Source organism: Bufo gargarizans, chromosome 1 (assembly GCF_014858855.1).
Source record: "Bufo gargarizans isolate SCDJY-AF-19 chromosome 1, ASM1485885v1, whole genome shotgun sequence".
Classification (NCBI taxonomy): Eukaryota; Metazoa; Chordata; class Amphibia; order Anura; family Bufonidae; genus Bufo; species Bufo gargarizans.
This window is the reverse complement of record NC_058080.1, coordinates 310,600,226-310,606,225: the sequence shown is the minus strand read 5'-3', so window position 1 is coordinate 310,606,225 and position 6,000 is coordinate 310,600,226.

Genomic DNA, 6,000 nt, shown 5'->3' with positions numbered 1-6,000 from the left:
ATCTATAATTTTTTCTTTCTGTGGGGATCTGGAACCTGGTGAGTTTGGAACCAAAAATGTATTTAAACCCTGTTGTTTAGACCCACTCTCTAACCCTGTTACTGATCTCCTGCCCCCACCACCAGTAGGGCCATACTGTTCCTCCTTTTTCTTAGGGGGCATTTTAAACCTACTCTTCTCTCTCTTTTTCCCCTTTTTCACTTCCCCTCCTTCCTTTCCCTTCCGACTTTCCTCGTTACCCACTCCGCTGCCCTTTTTCTCCCTCCCTTCCTCCTCTCTCTTCACCCTATACTGTCCCAACCCTTCCCAACAGTTATCTCAAAAACACAAAAGTATGGTTGTCTTGATCAAAGACATTAAATCTGTTAACATGTAATAACGCTAGAATTTACAATATAATGAGATACTATAGTAAACAGTCAGTTAAACATAACCATACATTTCAGTTTAGTCGAGAAGGAGACAGATTATTAAAGACAGAGAATATTAATATTACAGAGAAAGAGAACCAAAAAAAAAAAAAAAAAAGATCCGACAACCAGATTGTGAACACGTTTTCCTAATATCCAAAAAATAAAATAAAATATCACAAAGTAAATAAAAATAAAAAAAAACTGTGTCCACCAACCCACAAAAAAAAAAAAAAAGGCACAAAAAAGAGTTACAGGTTTGGCAAAAACAATTACCCAGCTTATACATTCAATAAGAGGGTTAAGCTAAATTAGATCGAATTAGTCCCTGGTTAGTCCGGGAGAGTTTTGGAGGTATTAGAAAGGGGTTAGTCCTATAAGGCTCCTTTCACACCTGCGTTCAGGTGTCCGCTCGTGAGCTCCGTTTGAAGGGGCTCACGAGCGGCCCTGAACGCAGCCGTCTGGCCCTAATGCATTCTCAGTGGAGGCGGATCCACTGAGAATGCATCCGCCTGCCAGCGCTCAGCCTCCGCTCCGCTCAGTGAGCGGACACCTGAACGCTGCAAGCAGCGTTCGGGTGTCCGCCTGGCCGTGCGGAGGCGAGCGGATCCGTTCCGACTTACAATGTAAGTCAATGGGGACGGATCCGCTTGAAGATGACACCATATGGCTCAATCTTCAAGCGGATCCGTCCCCCATTGACTTTCAATGTAAAGTCTGAATGGATCCGCTCAGGCTACTTTCACACTTAGAAAATTTTTCTAAGTATTAATGCAGACGGATCCGTTCTGAACGGAGCCACCATCTGCATTAATATGAGCGGATCCGTTCAGAACGGATCCGATCGAACTCAGGTGTGAAAGTAGCCTAACAGAGCTTCTTCAGAGGATTAGAGTCAAGATCAAAATGGAGGTAGTGGTAGGGGCTTAAATACAAATAAAATGGCTGCTATACACTGTAGTTCACAACCGACAAGGTATCTTCACCCCTTTTTTTTTTTTTTTACTCCCTCTTCTCTCGCTTATTACTTTCTTTCTTCCAAAAGACACTCTATCCCCTCATACCGGTACTGTGCAGTTCTGCATAACGACCTCCATTTTCCACTCCCCACACTCCAACTTCCAACCCCTGGAGATATCTATGGCTCTATCTTTTATAGAGTAAGGGGCATCAGGACAGACATAATAAATAAAAAAAACGGTGGGCTCCACTCTGCACTCTGCACGGGGCTCAGAACCAACAGCGCCCCTGAGAATCATCAAAGTCGGCACTTCAGGCTGCTCAAGAGGGGGGAGGACGGGCAGCCCCACAAGCCTTGGACAGGTTCTGCAGTCTTCTGGCTCAAACAAATAACTCACAACCTCCTCTGGCTCGAATCCTCCATTCCTCACCACTTGCGACTCGTCACCCGGACAGCGGCATCCCCGACAACACCTCCTAGCAGAGACAGACCCAGGTATCAGCGCTCCGGTATCGGCATCACCATCGGCATCCCCAGTGAGTGCATCAGCATAGCGGTGAGCGAGCGGACCGGACAGCCGGCGTGCAGGGGCAGCGGGGGTGGCGGAGCCTAGCGTCACACGTCAGACGCTCCCATGCTCCGGTGTGTGCTTCAACAAAGTATTAGTTTAAGGGTGTGCACACTTATGCAACCCTTTTATTTTATTTTTTCTTCCCTCTACCTAAAAGATTTCAGTTTGTTTTTCAATTGAGTGGTACAGTTTATAGGTCACATTAAAGGTGGTAAAAGTTCTGAAATGATTTATCTTTGTCTCATTTTGTTACATCACAGAAACCTGACATTTTAACAGGGGTGTGTAGACTTTTTATATCCACTGTGTATATATATATATATATATATATATATAAACTCATCCAATACAGTCCCTGACAAAAGTCTTGTCACTTCTCTATTTTGTAGAAACTCCTGCTATTAACCTAACTTTTAATGAATCAATTGGTGTTAGACAGGGCCGTCTTTGCCAAGGGGCAAAAGGGGCAGCTGCCCCGGGCCCAGTTGCTCCTGGGGGGCCCAAGGCAGCTGCCTCTTGAGCCCTGCTAGCTACTGCCCCGGGTGTCAAGCTGTCTGTGTACTTTAACGTTGTGATCTAGGACCTTAGATGACATCATCACCATGTGACCAGTAACCTAGCAATTACTGGTCACATAGCTATGAGGTCATCACAGGTCCTATCAGGAGTGTTGCAGAAGTTAACTGTAGAGCTTTTTTGTGTGAAGATTACATTAGAAAAAGGTGACAGGGACTGATATGTTAATATACTGTAAACTACTATATAGTGGGGTGCTGTATATTGTGGGGGGGCCTGTATACTGTGGGGGGCTGTATATTGTGTGGGATTGTATACTGTGTGGTGGGCTGTATACTGTGTGGGGCTGTGTACTGTGGGGGGCCTGTATACTGTGGGGGCTGTATACTGTGTGGTGGGCTGTATACTGTGTGGGGTCCTGTATACTGTGTGGGGGCCTGTATACTGTATGGTGGGCTGTATACTGTGTGGGAGGGCTGTATATTGTGTGGGGGGGCTGTATACTGTGTGGTGGGCTGTATACTGTGTGGGGGGGCTGTATACTGTGGTAGGCCTTATACTGTGTGGCTGTAACTGTGGTGGGGGCTGTATACTGTGTGGGGGCCTGTATACTGTTTGGGGCTGTATTACTGTGTGGGGGCCTGTATACTGTGGTGCTGTAACTGTGTGTGGGGGGGAGTATACTGGTGGGGGGATGTATACTGTGGGGGCCTGTATACTGTGTGGGGGCTGTATACTGTGGGGGGCCTGTATAGTGTGGGGGGCATGTATAGTGTGGGGGGGCCTCTAGTATAGTGTGGGGGCCTGTAGAGTGTGGGTGCCTGTATATTGTGGAGTTCTATACTGCTGTAGCTGTATACTGTGGGGGTTATGTTACTGTGGGTTCGGGTATATTGTGGAGTGCTATACTGCTTGTACGTATACTGTGGGGGGCTGTCAATGTATAGTTTGGGGTGCTGTATACAGTGAGGTGTTGTATACTGTGGGGGTCTGTTTATATTGGGGTGCGGTATAGTGTGGAGTGTACTATACTGCGTACTGTATAGTGTGGGGCTGTATCATGTATAGTTTGGGGTGCTGCTATACAGTGAGGTGTTGTATACTGTGAGGTGTTGTATACTGTGGGCTGCTGTATACTGTGGGCTGCTATACTGCTCTACTATATACTGTGGGGTACTGTATAGTGTGGGGTGCTATACTGCATACTGTGTGGTGCTGTATACTATAGGGTGCTATACTGCATACTGTGGGGTGCTGGGGTGCACTGTAACACTAGGGTGAGCCGAGCCCTGGTCTCCTTCCTGCAGAGTGGTGCCCACTTCCAGCCTGAGCCCAGCTGCCCAGAGCATTGATCCTGAGCCGCTGGAGTCTTCAGAACTGGAAGTATTTACAGTCATTCACTGTACTCTACCAGATTGTCACGGAAGGTGTACAGAAAACTAGAAGACACAAAATGAAGATCCGACTGACTGGATCCAACACTAAGGAACAAAGGGGAGAGCCCTGCAACAGACCTGGCTCTTTCCCTAACTGCTCAGCCTATGCAAAAATCTCAATGGTAGATGATCGCATATCCTCGTACCTCGACTGTATAACACCTGAACACCCTATAATAGTGAGGGGACACGACCACCGGCTCCCTACACTTGATACGGAGGAATTCAGGGTCACCTGGGATCCAGCAAATAGGAAAACACAAATGAATGAACAAAACTTATCTGTAGAAGACTCAGTAGTAGCATCAGCATGCACACACTCCAGGAAGTAATATAAACCGCAAAGTGATGCAGTATGGGAAGGGATTTAAAGGGATGCAATCAGTGCAACTACATGACAGCTGAGAGAGGCTAACGAGATGAGAAAATGAAAGCAAAACAAAAGGAACCTCAAGGAGGAGGTTCTGAAGGACGTCTGTCAGAGCTTCTCAGATGTCTGGTGGTGACACAGATGTTTGGATTTTTTGTGTGTGTGTTGTGGTGGAGGGCGTGATTGACTGCTAAGGTGTGGGAAGGCGGGATCCAGGGGGCCCAAGTAAATTTTTGCCCAGGGTCCAATCAATATTAAAGACGGCCATGGTGTTAGAAATAGCTCATATGAAAAGCTAAAGCCCTCCCAAATGATGTTTAATGCACTGAAATAAATTAGTTTCACTGAAAAAAGATTTATCATTTAATCAAGACAGAAAGGTCAAATTTTGGCAAGACAAAAGTTTTGTCGCCTATACAGAAATTGAACAACTTTACTGCAAATCAAAAATATGTCAGCAAATTAAGTAGTGGTGCTGTGAGATCCAAATTTAATATCTTGTATGACTTCCATGAGCTTGAAGGACAGCATCCATGAGGTTTGGCAAGGATTCATGCAATTTATTGATGAAGTCATCAGAAATAGCAAAGAAAACAGTCTTGCATGCATCCCAGAGTTCATCAATATTCTTTGGTTTCGTCTTCCATGCTTCCTCTTTCATCCTACACCACATATGCTCAATGATGTTCATGTCTGGTGACTGGGCTGGCCAATCCTGGAGCATTTTGATCTTCTTCGCCTTAAGGAACTTTGATGTGGAGATGGAAGTATACGAGGGAGCACCATCCTGCTGCAGAATTTGGCCTTTTTTATGGTTGGGAATATAAGAGGTAGCTAAGATTTCTTGGTATTTTAGACTATTGATGTTGCCTTCCACCCTGCAAATCCCTCGCACACCCCCATACTGGATGTAACCCCAGACCATGATCTTGCCTCCACCAAACTTCACTGTTTTCTGGGTAAATCTCGGCTCCATGCGGGTTCCAGTAGGTCTCCTGCAATATTTGCGGCGACTGTGGTGTAATTCAACAGAAGATTCATCAGAAAAATCCACCCAAATGCCACATGTTTTTTCAATTGTCTTTTGTTGAGTGCTGGCTTATGGGCACTGATTCGACCATGGAGGCCATTTTGAGACAGAATGGTCTGGAATTGGATTTTCGAGCCAAAAAACGGTCCTCTCGAGCAGTTGTATTGCGGGGTCGGCCTGACCTGGCCTTGTCCAAAACGTCTCCAGTCTCTTCAAATCTTTTTTTTATCCTCTGAACTTGACGCTGAGACACATTGAAGGTGTCTGCCACATCATCAGTGGATCTGGTCTTCAGCCTCTTGACAATCAACACTTTAGTCTCCGGGTGAATCTTAGGCATGTTTGCAGAGGTCTAGTTGCAGTTGATGTGAAGGTCTAGTGTACTGGGGTTCTTTTTATACACACCTGAGACCTAATTGATTCATTATTAGTCACAGGTGAAGCTCATATGACAAGGCGACAACACTTATGTCTTGGCAAAAATTGACTCAATGGGCTTTACCAAGCTGTGAATATTAGAATACTTTTTGTCAGTTTCGTTTTGCACTGAAACATTATTACAAAAGCTGTTGGGATTAAAATGACCCATTTCTTGTAACAAAATCTTGATTAGAAATATATTTTAGCGGCACTTCAGGTTAATTTGTACACAAGCTACAAGACTTTTGTCAGGGACTGTATAGCGTCCCATTTGGTTAACTGCGCA